Below are 20985 nucleotides of genomic sequence, written 5' to 3' on the forward strand. Positions count from 1 at the left end.
AAGTGATCATTTCCCTTAACTATGAATATAGGTGACAAACCATAGAAAGAGTAGCAGCCCTTAAAACTTCTGCACCAACAGAAAACACAGATATGTTCATATCATGCTACAGCCCTGGCAGGTATCTCAAAACATTATTTATGCTCATCGCTACTTTGAAATTACAGTAGTTATTAGACCTGCAGCTAGAGCTATATTAAAATACAAGATTAATGTATTAATGAAAGAGCACATGAATTACCATGCATTTGTTTTTCAAACTACAAATTGCTACAGGTTTGGTGTGTTTTTTTAAAAAATAATATTTTGATAATCATGTTTCAATATAATTGCTTTTCAGAATAATTCTATGTGTTTTGTCCTCTCTGCTCCCCCTCCCCACCCCACCCTGTATTCCAGATCCATCCCTCCCCCTCTGCCCATCCCTTTTTAATATGGGGCAGGTTGGAGCATCACCATTGATGGATATCGACAGCTCATTCAGGAGATGAGACACAGAAGAGGCCAGAACTTCAGGAGGGAGCAAGGGTGTTAATCCGACCCAAGGATGGGAAGGAGACGCAGGGAGAAGGCTGGGTCTGAGAGCACTGACTGCCCGCTCCCTGCTGACTGTGGTGGGGCAGTGAGGGGTGAGCCTGTCGAATCCTTGTCCCCACCACATTTTGGATTCTCTATATGTTGGGCTATGTTGCTGGAACCAGGAAAGGAAACAGATGGAGTTTGAGCATGTGGTGCTGTGGGATCTGGGGTGGGTGCTGAGTGCCCCCCCAACTGCAATTCAACACGGTTGTTGGTTCCTCCAATGTGGCAGCCACTTGCCGAGGGAGCCATCATGAACCCAGATGGACAAGAAGATTTCTCAGTGCTGCCTCTCCTGCCTACTTCCTTCCAAGATGAAGAGCACATTCCAGGGATAAACGTGTGTTCATTCATTCAGCAAATCTACTGAGACTTTACTAAGAGTGCGACATTGAATAGCTCTTGCTATCAGGAGCTCAGGAGAGGGGCCTCCCTGGTGGTCCAGGGGTTAAGAATCCACCTAACAAGGCAGGAGACGTGGGTTCCATCCCTGGTCCGGAACCAGGATCCCACATGTTCCCAGGCACCTACGCCCGTAAGCCACAGTCATTGAGCCTGTGCTCCGGAGCCTGGGAGCCGCAGCTTCTGAGCCTGAGTGCTGCAGTTACTGAAGCCCGTGGGCTAGAACCTGTGCTCCCCAACAAGAGAAGCCACTGCAGCTAAAGAGTAGCCCCTGCTCTCTTGGCAACTAGAGAAAGCCCGTGCCCATTCGGCAATGAAGACCCAGGACAGCCAAAAATAAAAATAAATATTAAACAGAAAAAAAAAAGAGCTCAGGATAAAGCTGGGGAGATATCCGTCAGGCAAATAGTATGCCAATAGTTAGTGACAATTAATAAATAATAATGCCTAATCATTGATATCCAGGGCAGTGAGCAACTCTGATAGAGGACTGTATCTCCTACGACAAGCCTAACTCTCAGTGGGCCCCCAGAGATTTCCACTGTTGTGTGTTACTTGCTTCTGATTTTCTGTTTTGCGGGAAATTGAAAAATTCAACGTTAGATTCCCTGGACCTGACGTGGTAACCACGCACCCTGGATTTTTTAGAACAGCTCTGATTTCAAGAACACGATTCCTTTGTGCCCATAAACCACTGAAACATCAATATTTCAGTAACCAAACAATGTCTCTTAGATTGCCACCTCCAGAATACACTCACACGCAAACCCTCTCAGGCTGTGGGTCCTGATTTGGGGTTGGAAGGTGTATCGTTGGCGTATTGTACGGCTCTTCCACCCTGGCTTCCTCCTGCCCACCTCCAATCTACCTCAGACAGTGCTGTTGCAAGGAAACAAGAAGTCATTCTGAAATTAGAGTAAGCAGGACAGAAAGAGGAGGTGAGGCTGCAACAGAAAGAGGTCAGAGAATTCATTCTCGAGTCACGTGGGGAAGGACGTTTTTGCCCTGTTCTGTGTATCGATCATCGTGCATTTTGCGCTCCTTCAGCCAGTACAGTCCCTCTTTAAAGTCTCTGTGTGTGTTGGAAGAGCCTAAGTTGTGGAGTGATTGGGCAAATTAAGCCTGGATGTAAAACTCTTTCTGCTTGGAAGGTGCGAGGCTCTGCCAAAGAGGCAGCCAGCGCCTTTGCTGGGGTGGGCTTTAGCAGCAGTGGTTTGATTCTGCTTTTCAAATAAAGACAAAGATGTCTTTATCGAGGGCAGTAGTGGAATAGCCTTCTCATCCTCTAGGAGACAGCCCTCGTTCATGGTCATGGGTCATAGAGATGGGGGCTGACAGCTGTCATTTACTTAACGCGTACTAAGAGCCTGGCCCCCAGGACAGCATTTTATATGGGCCACCTCATGTAACCCTGAAGGTCCTAGGAAGGAAGCGTGTCGCTGTTGTTTAGGCATGTCCTAAGCTTTGTGGCCCCATGGACTATTGTGGCCTCTGCCAGGCTCCTCTGTCCATGGGATTCTCCAGGCAAGGCTAATGGAGTGGGTTGCCATATTCTTCTCCAGGGCACCTTCCCGACCCAGGGATTGAACCCGCATCTCCTGCCTTGGCAGGTGGATTCTTTGACATGGAGCCACCAGGGAAGCCCTGGGAAGTATGTACTATGACTCCAATGAGAAACCGAGACTCACAGGGTTAAATATCTTGTTCAATTTCATACAACCTGTGAGTCATGGAACCAGGAAAGTCTGGTCCCAGCACTCACTCTGAGACACCACTCCGTGCCATTTAGGGCAGGGCCACTCCAAATGCTATTAAGGGCAGAGCCACCCCTAATTCAGCAACTTTAAGGCAGCAGCAAGCCTTCTGGAAGAAACAAACTCCTGGGCGGATTTTAGAGAGCAGTGTAGCCTGGCAAAGGTCGATTGGGAAGAGAGAGGAAACTGACACTTGTGTTTATCTCACATGTGCTTGATATTGTGCGGGAAGACCTACCCACACGTTTCTTTAATTCTGCAGATGATCGCTGGAGTTGGGTGTAATGATTCCCGTTTTGTAGATGGGAAAACTGAGTCTGTACAATAACCTGAGATTGCAGTCAGTAAACAGGAAATAACTTCCTGGCACTAATTCCATACTCTATTCATGCCTTCATTTAACAAGCCACAAGTTCGGGAGAAGAGGGCAGGAGGATGCTAAGGAACAATCGGCAGAAGTGTTACAAATTAGGTTGAGAGTTGCCTCCAAATGCCTCTTCCAGGAAGCCCACAAAGATTGGCATCTGCTTTGGTTTAATACCAATGTGAGAGCCTTGAGCTCAGCAGACCCCTTAACAAAATCACTTGTTGAATGAAACTGGTAGATACGCGATTGAATGAACACACACCTGTTTTAATATCACGTTAAAAAGAGCAGGCACCCTCTCTTGATTGGGGTCATCCCACCCGTCTCTTTGACCCTGATTCTGTATTGTCTCTTTCTGCATGTCTCTAATCTGTCACTCCCAATTTTCCCGTCTTCAATTATTAAGAACTGGGAGGGAAAGACGGCTCCAATTCTCCAGCTGCCTCCTCACTGCTGTTGAGCTTCAGAGCACAGTATTTAAATCCTGTTAAATAACCTGTTTTCACGGGCAATCGCAGCCAGGTTAGTAAATTACCTTCTCGCTCACTCTTTAGGCAAAACCGACATCCCAGGTCCACAGAAAATTGGCCATTGTCCTTTAATGGTGGAGTTGAACAGAGCAAATGGTTGCACTTTAAAAGAAAGTTGTTCCCACTCAGACAAAAAGTTCAGCCTACTGCTCTGGAAATTTCCAGTTCACGGCCCATTTCTCTCCAGGTATAAAGGAGAAAATAAATACCCTTGCAAGGCAAGTGATTAATTTCAGCCAGCGTGTTCAAGGTTCCCGCTGATGGCTGGCTCTTGGACTCTTAATCGGTGGCCCCGGCCAGGTGGGGGGTCCCATCTCTGCGATTTCACACTGGCAGCTCCTCCGTGTCCACGTGACTTTGGGGCACGGGAGGATTAGACCTTTCCTCACGCTCTGGAAGATGGAGAGGCTGGTGGGCGATGACTCATTTTTTCCCCCTGAATCTAGGTGGCTCTGACCCTGGTGTTTGCTGTGATCACCGCGGTCACCTCCGTACCCTGAATAGGCCCCAGCGTGTGCGTGGCTCCATGTTCAGCGAACGGCAGGGGGGTGCTGGGAGGTGCGGGGTGTGAATGCACTGGTGAGTTCAGCAGCGTTGGTGACTGTTTCTGAGGGTGGCTCAGAAGATGTCCGGGCAGCCAGGTCACTAGTGGATGGCCCAGATCTTAAGCCACTAGTTTTTGTTACCCTCAGCAGCCCCCCAGAAGTGGCATCCCCTTCCCCGCCTTGACCTGGAACCAGTCACATCTTGGAACCCAGTCACCTGTTGCTGTGTAACCAGTTACCCCAAGCTTGGTGGCTTCAAATGATAACTACGTATTCAGCCCTGATTCCGCAGGGCTGGGCTCAGCCGGTCTGGAGTCTTCGCCGATGCGAACCAGACGTCTGTGAGCTCAGGAGCTCAGCTGGGTGGCTGAGCCAGGAGCTGTCTGATTCAGAGCGTCCTCAGACCGGCCACTGGGATGGCTTGATGGGGACCCCCTCACCACGCTGTGCTTCATCGTCCATGAGCTTGTCCATGGTGGTCTCAAGGTTCAGAGGGCAAGAGCTTTACAGCCTTATATATAAACGTTGTCACTTCTACCATGTTCTATCGGCCAGAGCAAGACCCAAGGGCAGATCAGACTCAAGGGGTGGTTGGATAGCATTCCTTCAAAGTTCACGTCCTCTTGGAACTTCAGAATGTGACCTTATGTGAAAGTAGGATTTCATGCAGGTGTAATTAAAGCTATAGACAAGATCATTCTGAATTTGGGGTGGGCACTCAATCCAATGGAGCTTCCTTGGGTGGCTCAGATGGTAAAGTACCTACCTGCAATGCAGGAGACCTGGGTTCAGTCCTTGGGTCGGGAAGATCCCCTGGAGCAGGAAATGGCAACCCACTCCAGTATTCTTGACTGGAGAATCCCATGGACAGAGGAGCCTGGCGGGCCACAGTCCATGGGGTTGCAAAGAGTCAGACACGAGTGAGCGACTAACACACTCAATCCAATGACTGGAGTTCTTATTAGAAGAAGAAAAAGACACAGAGGCAGACCCGGTGGGAAAGACGGGAAAGTTGGAGGCAGAGGTCGGGGTGAGGCAGCTCTAAGCAAGGAAACCAAAGGCTGATGGCATCCACCCGAAGCAAGGAATGGATTGTCCCCTAGAGCTTTCGGAGGGAGCCTGGACCTGCTGATACCTTGACTGTGGACTTCCAGTCTCCAGAACCACGAGAGAATAAATTGTGTTGCTTAAGCCACCCAGTCTATGGTGTAATTTTTTTTTTTTTATAGCAGCCCTGGGAAACCAATGCAGGTGGGAGGTAGACTTCATCTCTTGATAGGAGATGCAAAGCGTGAGGATACAGGAAGGCAGGAGAGATAGAAGCGCGGTTGCAATCTTGCACCTTCTCAGCTCACCAGTCCTCACTCTGTTCCTGGCAGGTACCTTGAAGCCAAGGAACAGCCATAGCGCGCCAGACGCCAGACATTCACGACGCCACGAGGCTCTACTCTGCCCAAGCTCCAGAGGGAGTGCGTGTCTGCGAGCTGACGCGGAGTCATCGCTGACAGATGCCTCTCCTCATCCCACTCCAAGTCGCCCCCCGAGGAAGGCAGGGAGCCAGGAAGTCGAGGTCGTCAGGGTGCTGGGTACCGCACCTCTGGAGCATCTTCAGTGGCTCAGGTCCAGGTGGCCCGAGATGACCAGACCAGACCTTCTCCCGCTCCAGCTCTCCCCCACGCACAGGAAGGAGCCCCTCCTTTGGATTTTCTCAGACATCCTGCCAGAAAAGGAGGTTTGGCAGAGATTTGGTTTCGTTCCACCGACACCTCTGAGAGAAGTTGCTGTCTTGGGGGTTCAGACTGTAACTTCCGAGGTGTGAGACCACGTGTTTTCTGAATGCCCATCTGGCGTCCATGCTCAGCGTGGTGGTGGAGGGGGAGGGCTGGACCACTGAACCCTGCCCCTGAGAGGTGCAGGCACCACGGCTGGCTAGATAGGCTGGGGTTCCGGGCACCATCCCGTGACCAGGGGTGGGTGCCTGGGGTGGAGGGCGTCACCACCCAGGCTTCCTCCCGCAGGACTTGGGTCTTCCCTTCCTCCTTCCAAACTCCTAACGAGTTGCACTCGATGTAGAAAGAGGCAGAGTCACCAGCTGAGACTGAAGAAGCGGCTGGGGTGGCAGGCTGGGGGAGAAAGATGGTGTGAGACGCCATGAGAGGGCCGGGTCCCTCACGGAGGGGAGATTACTTGTGTCCAGAGTCACTTCTTTATTGATGTATTGAGGTGAGAATGGCCTTATGCATCTCAAAGAGGAGACTGTTCTTGCATCTGTAAACCACTCCCCTCCCCCAACTCAGAGTAGCCTTTAGGGGAAGGGGAGAGGCAAAAGAGGCACCCGCCCCCCAACCCCGGACACGTAAGGAGGCACTTATTGTCAAGGTCATGCAAGGAAGTGCAGCCCCTAAGAGGGAGTAAAGTAGTTCAGTCACTCAGGAGTGTCCGACTCCTTCCAACCCCACGGACTGCAGCACCCAGGCTTTCCTGTCCTTCACAATCTCCCAGAGTTGGCTCAGACTTACATACACTGAGTTGATGATGTCATCCACCCAGCTCATCTTCTGTCACCTCCTTAAATGCTGTGCCCTCTGTACCTCGTCTCAGCCGCCATCCCCAAGGGAGCCTCCCCAGGTACCCAGAGGGCTGGACCTGCATTTGAGGCAGGGGCTCTTGTCTTCCCTGTTGGCCACTGATTCCTGTTGAACCGGGAGGCTCTTGTTTCTCTTTCCTCCAGATGTGCGGGCAGGGAGGCAGGACCAGCTCCCGTGTACAGATCATCAGCAAAATGTCTTCCAGCCCCCTTCACTGCAGGGCTCAGGGTCTGGCAGCTATTAACTTTTTTCCTAACCAACTGCAGGCAAATCCCTGACCCCCTGAACCCCTCATTTATCCTCCTCTGGGTCATGGGAAAATAGCTGATTCACCCAGAGGGGCAGAGGGAGCTGGGGGAGAAGGTGGTGAGTGCAGGCGACTATAGTAGTTGTTGTCTATTGAGTCACTCAGTCATGTCTGACTCTTTTGTGACTCCATAGACTGCAACCCGCCAGGCTCCTCTGTTCATGGGATTTCCCAGGCAGGAACACTGGAGTGGGTTGTTCTTTCCTCCTCCAGGGGGTCTTCCTGACCCAGGGATCAAATCCACGTCTCCTGCATTGGCAGGTGTACCCTTTACCACTGGGCCACCTGGGAAGCCCAGGTTGAATAGAGGGTGGGTCTTAAAGGAGGAACTTTTCTAGCTTTTGTGAGTAATTAAAAGCTGCGTATGATCTCCCAAGGCACTGCAGCGAAAGAGCTGTCACAAAATTAGCTTCAGAGGTGGCGGCTTTCCCCAGATGTTTGCTTCAGACTCTTGGCTTCTAGCATTTAAATTTCCATTAAGGAGTTGCTGTGGCTGCCGGCAGGCCAAGCCCACTCTTTACTTGAAAGGGATCAAATCCTTGGCCAGAAATTTGACTTGAATTGTGATTGTTCTTATTCATTTTGAAATTCATTGAAGGCCATAAATCCACTCATCCTGCCTCATTCTCTTAACTCTATGAGGATTAAATTGATGGGAAAAAAAAAATCATACTTCGGAAGGTTTAGAATTTGGGCACAAGTTGGCTCAGGTGGGGGAGGGGCCTGGAACCCGGATGTTGAGGGTTCCAGCTCTGCTTGCAAATTCCATTATGAGCTCTGCTAGGATGGGCTCAGCCCTTTCAGATGCTGCTGGAAATCTAAAAGAAGCCCTTGAGGAGTTTACAATATAAAGTTTTTAAGGAATAGGTGCTGACCAGTTCTCCAACCCCACAGGGAGCAAAGCAGGAGAGATTCTTCCAGAGAGAGAAGCAAGTTGGACAGAAGAAACTTTGTTCCTACACATTGCAGAACTAGAAGGGTCCTTTCTGAAATGTTTTTTATTGGCTTATGCCCACCCACTCCTTCACTTTCAAGAATGACTCCCCTCTGTTCTTCAAAACCCCAAGGAAGGGACATCTCCTCTGGGAAGCCTTCCAGGAATACCCCCAAAGCTTGCATTAATTTCCCCTTCTATCCTGCACTTACTCCTAGGCACTTATGTCTATTGTCCTATTCATTTAGGAGTTCCTTAATGATGGGAGTTTTCGTCTCTCTTGTGCCCTTGGCCTTTATCTGGTGATTGAATTTGTCAAGCTGCTTAGAGATGAGAACCTGGACCAATGGCCTCTGGAGGTCTTTGCCTCCTCTTGGAGTCTCAGAATTGCTCTTTCTTCACAAGATGAGTACATTGGCCATTTAGTGAGGAAATCGAAAGGATAATTTCCTGACCTTAATATGCAAACTGAGATTTTTCTCAGCGGCTAATGATCTACAGGCTGCCCTGGCCTCCCTGGACACAGGAGTAGGAATGCTCTGTAGCTCCCAGGCTTTGTAAATGGCTTTAAACATTGCGATATCCCAGCTTCCGTAATTAAATGTTACAAGTTCATTTGGGAGGGCTCTCTGTGAAGCGTTCCCTCTGAGCCCCGCAGGGCTAATTCGGTGAAGCCAGCCAGGGCACTGCCTCTGAGGATAAAGGAAATTGAGTGGCCACCCCCAGCAGGCTGGCATTGAAAGGGGCTATGTGCTAATGAGGGCACCCAGTGGACGCTGCAGGGCCTGGTGGGAACATCCTGTGCCCTGTCAGTGGGCCGTCAACCCTCGGGAGCTGTCGCCGATCAGCCCCCTCTGCCAGGACCATGGGCTGCTCTGCCAGCCAGGCCGTCGCAACTGGTTCAGGCTGAATCAATGACTCACCCCGCCCGAATATCAGAGTGGGTGGGAGTAACTCAGGTGAGCTCCTTGACTCCAGCACCGGGAAGTATTGACGAGCTTGAGTCTGCTGAGTGGGGCTGTCCAAAGTACCCAGCAAGACTAAACCAAGTCTACCTCTGCTTATGGTGTGGAACCCCGTAATTCTAGAACTTTTCTTGGTTCTACTCTCAGCTTACAACTCCTTCCTAGAAACTTACAAGAGTGAAAGCCTCAGCCCCAGGGCCTTTGAAGTTGGTTTTAGACTGTTCCTTATGGAAATCTGGGGCTTCCCTGGTGGCTCAGCGGGTAAAGAATCTGCCTGCAGTGTGGGAGACCTGGGTTCCATCCCTGGGTCTGGAAGATTTGGAAGAGGAAATGGTAACCCACTCTAGAATTCTCGCCTGGAGAATTCCATGGACAGAGGAGCCTGGCGGGCTATAGTCCATGAGATCACAAAGAGTCAGACAGGACTGAGTGACTAGCACTTTAAGGAAATCTAGATGGGTTATGCTTTGCTTAAGCTCTTCTTTGGTAAGCTCTGTCAGGGGACTGGGTAAAAAGAACTACCATTTGTGGAACACCAAGCCAGCCCTTCTCAGACTTGCAAATGTGGATAAATGAGTCGCCTGGCATCCTGTGAGATGCAATTGACCCAAATCAGGAGGTCAGGGGCAGAGTGAGGCTCTGTATTTCAAGCAAGCGCTCTGGGTCAGGTGCCATGCTTGAGAAGCAAAGGTTTACGAACGTCATCTCCACCCTCGCTGCAATCTGACACAGAGGGAATGGGGACCAGCGTTTCATAAGAACCTGCTATGTGCAGAGTAGGGTGATCAAGCCTATGGTGTGCCCACTCAGGACTTTCAGAGGACAAACTGAAGCCAGTTGGTGACTCCACAGAACAAAAATGCAGTGCTTTTCTTGTCATTTAGAAAATGGGGAAACTGAAGTCTACAGAGGTTAAGAGGAGGGAAGCCCAAGGTTGGAGACGGTCATGACCTCAGGGAGATGCCGGGCCATGCATGGGGTCTGGCAAGGTTTTGATGCTCTGGGTGATAGGGGATACCCTTGCCCTGATGGACATCTGTTGAGCCTCATCCTACAACCCCAAATTCAGAGCACAGAAGGATCGCTGCATGGAGCTGGTTCACACCCAGATGCCCAGACTCTGAGGAGGGATTGGAGATCTGAAAGTCAGGCTTGACTGTGATCCTCAGGTGACCCTGGTCATATGGCTCCCTCTTGGGGATACCCTGCCCTGCGGGTCCAAATGTAGAGAGATGGATGTCTAATGTGGCCTCGTGGACCTGAGTGACCTCAGAAATCCTGCTAACCAAAAAGCAGAGCCTTTATTGAGTTTTTCATTATAAATGATGTCGTGCAACTGAGACATTCACTCTGTCTTCCAAAACACTTGGACTACAACTCACATCTTCAAACAGAACAGGATAAAATGATTACAACCATTTAGGGGAAGAGGAAAGTAAGTTTTCTCAAGCATCTTACCTAGAATAGACTAGATGCCCGGTCTGTGAAATCTCATTTATTCCTCCATCAACCCAAATAGCTGGACATTGCCATTACTCCCATCTGAGAGCTGAGAAAATGCAAACTCAGCAAGGTTAATGAGCTTATTCGAAGTTGCACTTGTAACGACCTAGCAAGAACGCAACTCCATCTAGCCCAGGTTCTTTGCATTGTGTCTCGTTGCTTCTAAAACACCACCATACAGACTGTAAACACTTTGACATGTTGAGTCCAGGCTGATTGAATCCAGCCCTGACAGGAGTGCTCTCTGGGTGGGTGATGAGAGACCATGATTGCACACATTCATTTTTCCATCCATCAGATATTGCTACTGGGCACCACGCTAGGCAGAGGTGACATCCCGTTTCCCCTGCCCTCCCCCAGGACCCTCACTTCCTGTGCCTGCAATGAACTGTGAACTCCCATGAGGCACCAAGGACTTGCTCAAACACTGGGCTTAAGAAACTGGACCAAACTTGTGCCCAGCTTCCCCAGAAGCCGTGCCCAGATTCCCCAAGAAAATGCAATATGGCCCAAATCCATATTCAGAATGGCCCTCCCCACTTCCCCATAGTGTCTCCTCTCTGTTCCCCTTTAAGATCCTCAATCGTCTTTGTCTTTGTTGGAGTTGAGCTCAGTATCTACCAAGAAGTTGTCTGAACTGTCTGTCTTGAGCCTTTAACAAGAGTCTCATGCAGTATTCCCTTGACACTGGCTTCCTTTGGAACCCAGAGATGAGCTCAGGGAAGGCTCTGGAAAGCGGAAGCAGGTCTTCAACTCCACGTCAAGGAATTCAGACCTCAAGCTGTGGCCAGTTAGGGAATCATTTTGCATGGGAAGCCATGCAGAACTAGTTAACATTCTCTAGCCTGAAGGGTCTGAATATTAACACAAGGCAGCTGGTGCCCCCAGTCTTCTCTGCTCCTTGTTAAACATCCTGGTTTCCAACAGTTCTTCAAAAGACATTGTTTTGAGCTCTTCCCCCACTTCCCTGTCCTCTTAAAATGGTCTGTTGAACAGGCTTTCTGTGTGGTGAATGCAGCTTAAAGCTTTGGGAAGCTTGACCTTTATAAGAAAGTGTCTGTATGCATAAGAAAACACAGTTATTGACTCAGCTATGTAAAACAGATCGACCTAAAAGGGGTTAAAGGTTTTACTGACCTATAACTGCTTTGGGTGTGTCTTCTAGCACACCTTCTCTACAACCTGGTCACGGACCAGCTCCTGGGAGTGAGCAAGTCCTGGCTTTTGATCTGTGTTGAAACCATGAGAAGACTTTCTGGGGATCTTTCACACCAAGACCTGGTGACTGACGCCCTCTTTCCTCTTGGATTGCTAGGAAAATGAGGAAATCCTAAAGCTGCCTGCGGCCGTGTTCCCCCAGTAGGGAAACAGAACTCATTTGCGAGGCAGAAAGAGATGCCAGGGAGCGGGCAAGATCCCGAATTGGGAAGGAGAAGGATCTTGGTGCTAAACAATAGCATCTGCTTTTAACCCAAGCAACATCTGGCTCTTCTGATTGCCAGTGAGTCAGGCTAGAGGAGGGGGAGAGGGCATGCTTGCAAAATGCACCATGAAAACTCGTCTTTAGAGAAAGCAAAGACTGGTCACCAGGAATTCCACGCTGGGAAGGAGGTACATGGCAACTTCCTGCTACTGCTCACAGCCGCTGTTTCCCTGGATGGGTTAGATTTTCCTATGCTGAGATGGATCAGTTTAGCAGGAAAGAGCTTGTCAAAAGTAGGGAGAATCTCAGAGACAGTTTCAAAAATCTCAAGGTAGTGGAGACAAACATCTACTCTCAAAAGGGAGCTAAGAGATGAGCATGAGTTAAGACCCCTACATAACCGTGGGCTCCATCTTTGTCCCACGGCCCTGGCTATACATGAGTCACCTAGGAAAATTTAACAAGAAAAAGCCTCTTCTCTCAATAGGCAGATTTAATTGGTTTGGGGTGAGGTCCAGGCGCTGAATAGTTTAAAAGCGCCTCAGGTGATTCTCAAGGGAGTCAAGGTCAAGATGAAGCCAACAGTTCTCAGAATTCAGCATGTCAAATTCACCTGGAGGCCTTGTTAAACCACACCTCGGGGGCTTCACTTCAGAGTGTCTGATTTGCCTGGTTTGGGGGAGGAAACCAAAAATTTGCATTTCTAACAAGTTGTAGGCTGTTTGAAGAACCATGGGCCTTAACTGTGATTGATCAGTGAAGAGTCAGTTAAGGTAGAAAGGTGTCTTGATTTCTCTAAATATTGCTTTCGTTGGGCATCGCTATTGGCAAATGGTAATTCATAATTCTGGGGCTTCCCAGGTGGCTCAGTAGTAAAGAATCTGCAGGCCATTGCAGGAGATACGGGTTCGATACCTGGGTCAGGAAGATCCCCTGGAGAAAAAAATGGCAACCCACTCCAATATTCTTGCCTGAGAAATCCTACGGAAAGAGGAGCCTGGGGGCTTCAGTCCATGGGGTCACGAAAGAGTCAGACACAACTTAGCAACAAAACAACAATTCATAATTCTAGATGATCTTTTTTTGTAGCTTTGTTATTGGAGTGTAATTGCTTTACAATCTTGTGTTAGTTTCTGGGGTACAACAAAACGAATCGGCTCTATATCCCCTCTCTTGGACCTCCCTCCCACCCAGCCAGGTCATCACAGAGCACCAAGCTGAGCTCCCTGGGCTACACAGCAGCTTTCCACTAGCTATCTAGTTCACACGTGGTAATGTGTGTACATCAGTTCTAATCTCCCAGTTCATCCCACCCTCCCCTTCCCACTTCCATCCACGTGTCCCTCCTCTATGTCTGTGTCTCTATTCCTACTCCGCAGATAGGTTCATCTGTGCTATTTTTCTAGATTCCACATATATGCATTAACATATGATATTTGTTTTTCTCTTTCTGACTTACTTCACTCTATGCGCTCACTTGTGTCCGACTCTTTGCGATCCCGTGGACTGTAGCCCGCCAGGCTCCTCTGCCCATGGAATTTTCCAGGCAAGAACACTGGAGTGGGGTGCCATTTCCTCCTCCAGGACTTCACTCTATGTAACAGAATAAAACACTATAGTTTCTACTTTTTCAGGAAGGATAACTAGGGGGTGCAGAGGACCCATTTCTCTGCTAGCCTTGAGTATGGAAAGGAGCTCCTTAACACACCAGGCTGGACTGTAAGAAGTCTTTCCTCCCCCCGGGGGGATTAGCTTGCCTGAATTGCAGACAAAATAGCAAACAGGAAACATTTCTGAGAGTTGGGCATCTGAGTCAGTCCCTAGTGATGAAAACACGAGCATTCCTAGAAACAAATGGAGTGAACGTTGGCCGTTTGTTAACTGTCTGGAACACCTGGAGTCCCTTCCTAAGCAACAAGAATTCCCCACTGCGAGTCTTGGGAGGTGTGGCAGGTGACCAGCGTTTCCGTTTTCCACCCTGGAAGTTGGGCAAGCTCACACAACTGGGGTCAAGCCATTCATTGCTCTCAGAAGGAACCTGAGTGTGGAGGAAATGATGGATGCAGGCTCATGGGGCGGGTGGGTAGTCACTGCAACAGCAGTGAGCCCTGGGGCTGGAGGGTAAGTCAGGGTAAGGGCACAGCGGCCACACAGCAACACCCTGTCTGTTTGGTTCCATCTGCCTTTCCGTGGTTCCCCTCCATTTTCTCAGCATAGTTGTCCATCAAGGATGGGCTTTGAGCTCCTGCTTTCTTTCCAAGGCAATCACTTTCTGCAGAAGCTAGCCTCAGGTTGTTACTGAGAACCCATCGGATGTACTAGAAAGGTTCATGATGGGTAAATGTCACAACAGTGGCATCAGACTTTTCAGATGGCCATGGCACGGGGGAGAGGGGACAGAGCCAAAGGATAAAAACCACCCTGAAGACACTCGTGATTTGCTGTTCCAAGGGAAAGCCTGCAGGCGGGGAAGCTTAAGAGGCTGATGGAGGTTGCTTGACCAAAGAGCAAGGGACCAGCTTTGGCCATCCAGGGACAAGGTCGCAAATACCCAGAAAGTGGTACCTAGGAAGTTCCTTGGCAGCTGAGCCTTCCTCAAAGTGACAGCTGAGCCAGATGGAACACGCTATTGTTGGGGTACTGGTGGTGATGATTTAATTAAATCATTCCTGCTTTTTCTCTTTCTCCCTCAGCTGGGAAGAGGATGAGATTTTCTCCCTGTTTCTAATGTTGGTTAAATATCCACAGAGCCTCACAGGAAAGCCACAGGCAAAATGCTATCACCACATTTCCTACAATCTAAGACACCAGCGATTATAAGATGCGCCATTATTTTATAGACCAAGAAAGAAAAAAAACACTGCCAAATAAATTGCGACAGCAATTGTAAAATGAGCCCAATTCTGGAAATATTAAAGTATGAAAAAACTGTCTTAAAAATCAATAAAATATGGTAATAATAATAAAACACAAACCTCAGCTCTTATTTATTAAACTCTAGGCCATGTTCATTGCCTCTGTTTTCTCACAGAATCCCTCAGGGGGGCTGTGTGGCAGATGCTATTATGAGCCAGCAAAAGCGAGGTTTAAAAATTTGACTCAGTTGGTCCCCCAGATATTTAATGATGGGTGTCAAAGACTGGCTCTCTGGCTTCTTTGAGGGTGAGCTGAAGGAAGGGCTGAAACCAAGAACAGAAGAACCCTGTCTCATCATATGTTTCCAGAAACATAGATGCTCAATAAATAATTGAAGGAACTAGCTGATCCAAACAGGTCAAAGATAGTCAATTGATGTTTGATGCTGGAACAAACTCTGCTCACCTCGGCTCTCCATGCCTCCTGAAAATCTCAGTGTAAGGGAATACGAGTGGACACTCTCCTTTTGAAAAATTAAAGCCCCAGAGCTAAGGCTGAAGTCCCTCTGTCCACTTACCTCAATCACAGTCCTTTCCCCTTACCTCTAACCAGAGGTCAGCAATACAGGCATTTTGGTGTGTATCTTTCTGGCTATTTCTTTGCACTTATGCGCTCTTAGAAATGTGCATATTCCCACACACTTGGAAATTACATAGTGCACTATGTCCCATTCACTTTTAAAAATTATCTTTATGGAGATATGATTTGCAGGCAGCAAGACATATTCAGCTTGCTTGGCTAATGAAGAAGGAATGAAAACAGCTGGGAGCACCTCCCAGGGCGGCAAGGTTTCCTTCAGGAGCTCGTACAACCCAGGAGCGTGAGACCCAGCTCCTCAAACAAAGGCCACTTGTGAAAGGAAAGTAGGGTCCCCCACTTTCAGCTCACCAGCCTGGAGGGCCAAGCTGGGCCTCTAACACGGCTCCCCCGGAAGCTGGGGCACAAGTTGGCCTGTGCTTGGTCGCCCAGTCGCCTCCAACTCTGTGACCCCATGGAATGTAGCGCTCCGATGCTCCTGCCCACGGGATTTCCCAGACAAGAACACTGGAGTGGGTGGCCATTTCCTTCTCCAGGGGATCTTCTTGACCCAGGGATGGAACCCATGCCCCCTGAATCTCCCGCACTGTAGACCATTCTTTACCTCTGAGCCACCCGGGAATTGCTCTCTGACAAATACATACAACCATGCAACCACAACTGCAAAAGCCAAAGGACAGTATGAAGTATCCTCATGACGATTTACAGACAAATTCGACACCCACTGCTAGCTCCAGGCAACCTCTGGCCTTCTTTCTGTCACCGTAGATAGTTTTGCCTTTTCTAGAATCTCATGTAAATAGAATCCTAGGGCAGGTACTCTCCGGTATCTGGGGTCTTTCACTCAGTATGGTTTTTGAAGCATCTATTTGGTTGCACCAGGCCTTAGGTTGCAGCGCTCAGCATCTTCTATCTTTGTGCAGCACGCAAGATCTTTACCTGTAGCATGCGAGCTCATGCTGTTAGTTGTGCAAACTCATAGTTTCACTATATGGGATCTAGTTCCCCCACCAGGCATTGAACCCAGGCCCCCAACATTGGGAAGGTGGAGCCTTAGGCGCTGGACCACCAGGAAAGTCTCTCAGCTTGTTTTCTGAGGGTCATGTAATTGTTGCACATATCAGCAATTCATCCTTAAGAGCATTGAATAGAGCTCCATTGTGTGGCTATACATTGCTTATTTATCCGTTCTGCTGGTAATTGAGTGAGTTATTTCTAGTTTGGGGTTTGTATGAATCATATCGCCTCCCGCAAAACCTGTATGCAGGTCAAGAAGCAACAGTTAGAACCAGACATGGAACAACGGACTGGTTCAAAATTGGGAAAGGAGTACATCAAGGCAGTATATTTTCATCCTGCTTATTTAACTTATATGCAGAGTATATCATGCAAAATTCTGGGCTGGATGAAGCACAAACTGGAACAAAGATCGCCGGGAGAAATATCAATAACTCAGATGTGCAGATGACACTGCCCTTATGGCAGAAAGCAAAGAAGAACTAAACCTCTTGATGAAAGTGAAAGAGGAGAGTGAAAAAGTCGGCTTAAAATTCAACATTCAAAAGCTAAGATCATGGCATCCGGTCCCATCACTTCATGGCAAATAGATGGGGAGACAATGGAAACAGTGACAGACTTTATTTTCTTGGGTTCCAAAATCACTGCAGATGGTGACTGCAGCCATGAAGTTAAAAGAAACTTGCTCCTTGGAAGAAAAACTATGACAAACCTAGTTCAATTCAATTCAGTTGCTCAGTTGTGTCTGACTCTTTGTGATCCCATGGACTGCAGCACGTCAGGCTTCCCTGTTCATCACCAACTCCTGGAGCTTACTCAAACTCATGTCCACCGAGTTGGTGATGCCATCCAACCATCTCATCCTCTGTCGTCCCCTTCTCCTCCTTCCTTCAGTCTTTCCCAGCATCACGGTTTTTCCTAATGAGTCAGTTCTTCGCATCAGGTGGCAAAGTATTGGAGCTTCAGCTTTATCATCAGTCCTTCCAATGAATATTCAGGACTGATTTCCTTTAGGATGGACTGGTTGGATCTCCTCACTGTCCAAGGGACTCTCAAGAGTCTTCTCCAACACCACAGTTCAAAAGCATCAATTCTTCAGCACTCAGCTTTCTTTATAGTTCAAATCTCACATCCATACATGACTATTGGAAAAACCATAGCCTTGACTAGATGGACATTTGTTGGCAAAGTCATGTCTCTGCTTTTTAATATGCTGTCTAGGTTGGTCATAACTTTCCTTCCAAGGAGCAAGCATCTTTTAATTTCATGGCTACAGTCACCATCTGCAGTGATTTTGGAGCCCAAGAAAATAAAGTCTGTCACTGTTTCCACTGTTTCTGCATCTATTTGCCATGAAGCGATGGGACCAGATGCCATGATCTTAGTTTTCTGAATGTTGAGTTTTAAGCCAATTTTTTACTCTTCTTTTTCACTTTCATCAAGAGGCTCTTTAGTTCTTCTTTGCTTTCTGCCGTAAGGGTGGTGTTATTTGCATATCTGAGGTTATTAATATTTCTCCCGGCAATCTTAATTCCAGCTTGTGATTCATCCAGCCCAGTGTTTCTCATGATGTACTCTGCATATAAGTTAAATAAGTAGGGTGACAATATACAGTCTTGACATACTCCTTTCCTGATTTGGAAGCAGTCTGTTGTTCCATGTCCAGTTCTAACTGTTGCTTCTTGACCTGCAGGTCATGACAAACCTAGACAGCATATTAAAAAGCAGAGGCATTACTTTGCCAACAAATGTCCGTCTAGTCAAAGCTATGGTTTTTCTAGTAGCCATGTATGGATGTGAGAGTTGGACCATAAAGAAGGCTGAGCACTGAAGAACTGATGCTTTTAAACTATGATGTTAGATAAGACTCTGGAGAGTCTCTTGGACAGCCAGGAGATCCAGTCAGTCAATCCAAAAGGAAATCAGTCCTGAATATCCATTGGAAGGACTGATGCTGAAGCTGAAGCTCCAATACTTTGGCCACCTGATTCGAAGAGCTGACTCATTAGAAAAAACCCTGATGCTGGGAAAGACTGAAGGCAGGAGGAGAAGGGGACGACACAGGATGAGATGGTTGGATGGCATCACCCACTCAATGGACATGAGTTTGAGCAAGCTCTGGGAGATGGTGAAGGACAGGGAGGCCTGGCGTGCTGCAGTCCATGGGGTCACAAAGAGTCGGACACGACTGAGCAACTGAAAAACAGCAGTGTTCAAGTCTTTGGATGTATCTTCACTTCCCTTAGGTAAATAAATAGATAGAAGTGACACTGTTGGATCATGTAATAAGTGTGCATTTGGTTTTATTAAAAGCTGCCAGAATTTTCCCCCAAAGTGGTCAGATTATTTCACCAGTGGTGCATGAGAATTCCATTTGCTCCACATCCTCATCAGCGCTTGGTGATAAGTATATCTTTTTAATTTTCACCATCCTCGTAGGTTTGTATAGTGGTCTTATTATAGTTTTAATTTTCATTTCCTTGATGACATAATGTTGAGCATCTTGTCATGTACTCCTTTATTTTGGTGAAGTTTCTGTTTAAAATTTTTTCTTTTTTTTCTATCGAATTGTCTTATGATTGAGTTGTAAGGATTCTTTATACATTCTGAATACAGGTCTTTTTTCAGATATATGTTCTGTAATTTTTTCCCCCAGTTTGTGGTCTACCTTTCCATTTTCTTAATGGTATTGTTGAAGAGGAGAATTTAAAATGCTTTGTGTTTTGTGACTTGTAATATCCATTTTTTAATGCTTTTTGTATGAGAAATCTTGATCTCTCCTAAGGTTACGAAAGTTTCTTTTATGTTTTATTCCAGAAGTTTTATAGTTCGAGATTTGACATTGAGGTCTATGATCCATTTTTTAGTTACACTGGAGATAAAAAGATGACAAGATTCTCTCTCTATATTCAAGGAGTTCACAGCTTAACGTGGGAGATAACAAAAGTCAACCAGCAATTATAATGCAGCGTAGAAAGTGCCAGACAGACGTGTTCATACTAACCCCACTTCCTGTGATTTAATTGCATAACTATAAGTGATTGCACATTAAAGCTAATAGTGCAGGGTGTGGTCACATCTGTTGGTGGTGACTGAGGTGTGGACAGTGTGAAGCAGGGGTCAAGGTTCACTTATTTGTCTGGTGCTGTGCCCTGCTGTGTCCATTCACTTTTTAACCCCTTCCAACTGGCTTCTGAGCCTGCTGAGACAGGTTTGTAGGACCCTATACACTGACAAATTGGCCACTCTTCAGTCCTCATTTTCCTTGGTGTCTCTGCAGGATTCCATCCCATGCACCATACTTTTCTGAACCATCTCTTCCTTCACCTCCATTGCATCAAAGTCCTCTGTCTTTCCCCCACCTCCGTTTTCTTTGCCGGTCGAGGGCCACAGCGTGCCCACCTCCTCTCTGCACCAGTTTCTGTCCATCTGTCTGTCTCTCCTGTTTCCCACCCACCACCTCTCTCTCTGTCTCTCAATCTCTCTTTCTCTCCAGATGTCTCCTCCAGTCTCATCATCTTACATGTCATCCAGAAGCCAAAAACACCCCCATTATTTCAGCACCAGCCCTATATTACTCCTAACCTCCCAAACTATCTACCCAAATCCATCCACCTCCACGTGCACCTCCGACAGCATGTCTAAAGACTCCACCTGTTCTCTTCCATGCTGCCCCCTGACCTATGTCTCAGAAAATGGGACACATCTGGTTAATCAGGCTTCTTTGGGCTGAGCACCCTGGCTGGGTAGAACGTTAATCAGGCAAGTTGACTCTGGGCATGCACAAGTTCAAGAGAAAGGGGTAGGGTCTTCATGACTTCAGCCCGTCTCCTTCCTCGTCATTGTTGTGGAGCATCCTGAATCCCCCGGCTATACTCATGATGCTAATCTACCTCCCCTGTGGCACAGGCGACCTGGATGCTCTTGGCTGGAGATAAAAAGCAGTGAGCACTCTGGGTACTGACTTTCCTAGTGCGAGGTGGGAAAGAACTCACCTCCTCTCTCCCCAGTCCTAACTTCCAACTGTTCTTCACTGTCTTTTAAATTCCCGCCCATCCGTTGGAGCCTGCCTCTCTAGTGAGTCCACCAGGGCTTGCTCATCTCTGAGTCGCTCTAGCCTTTTCTGCCTGCACCTTTCAGTTGGCACCAGGCAGCCTACACTGTAGGATCTCCTTATGTGCAATCGCTTACATTTACGTGATTAAAGAGGGTGACGTGTGTGTGCCCATCCCCACTAGTGTTCTCCGTACAGTATCCTAATTGCCAGTTGGCTTGTGCGTCTGTCTCCCCTTTTAAGCTGTGAGTCCCTTGTCTACCACGGTGTTTGTATCCTTCATCCGCAGTGTCCAGTACCCAGCAGGGCTGAAGAACATTTGAACGCATGACTGTTGAAACCGTAGAACATGTAGTACTCTTGGAGCAAGGTGACGACGAGTTTTGATGATGCTGTTTCCCTCCCCAGCGAGGACTCCATTGTCTTCTTCCGTGAGCTCATCCCAAGACACAGCCGGATTCCCACGTGCCTAGTAGGCAATACCTATACCTGCCTATTCTCCTTAAGGAGACTCCGGTTGCCCCCACATGTCTTGGCGCATCTCCTGGAACGTGCAGCCAGAGC

Source organism: Cervus elaphus, chromosome 5 (genome assembly GCF_910594005.1).
Source record: "Cervus elaphus chromosome 5, mCerEla1.1, whole genome shotgun sequence".
Taxonomy (NCBI): domain Eukaryota; kingdom Metazoa; phylum Chordata; class Mammalia; order Artiodactyla; family Cervidae; genus Cervus; species Cervus elaphus.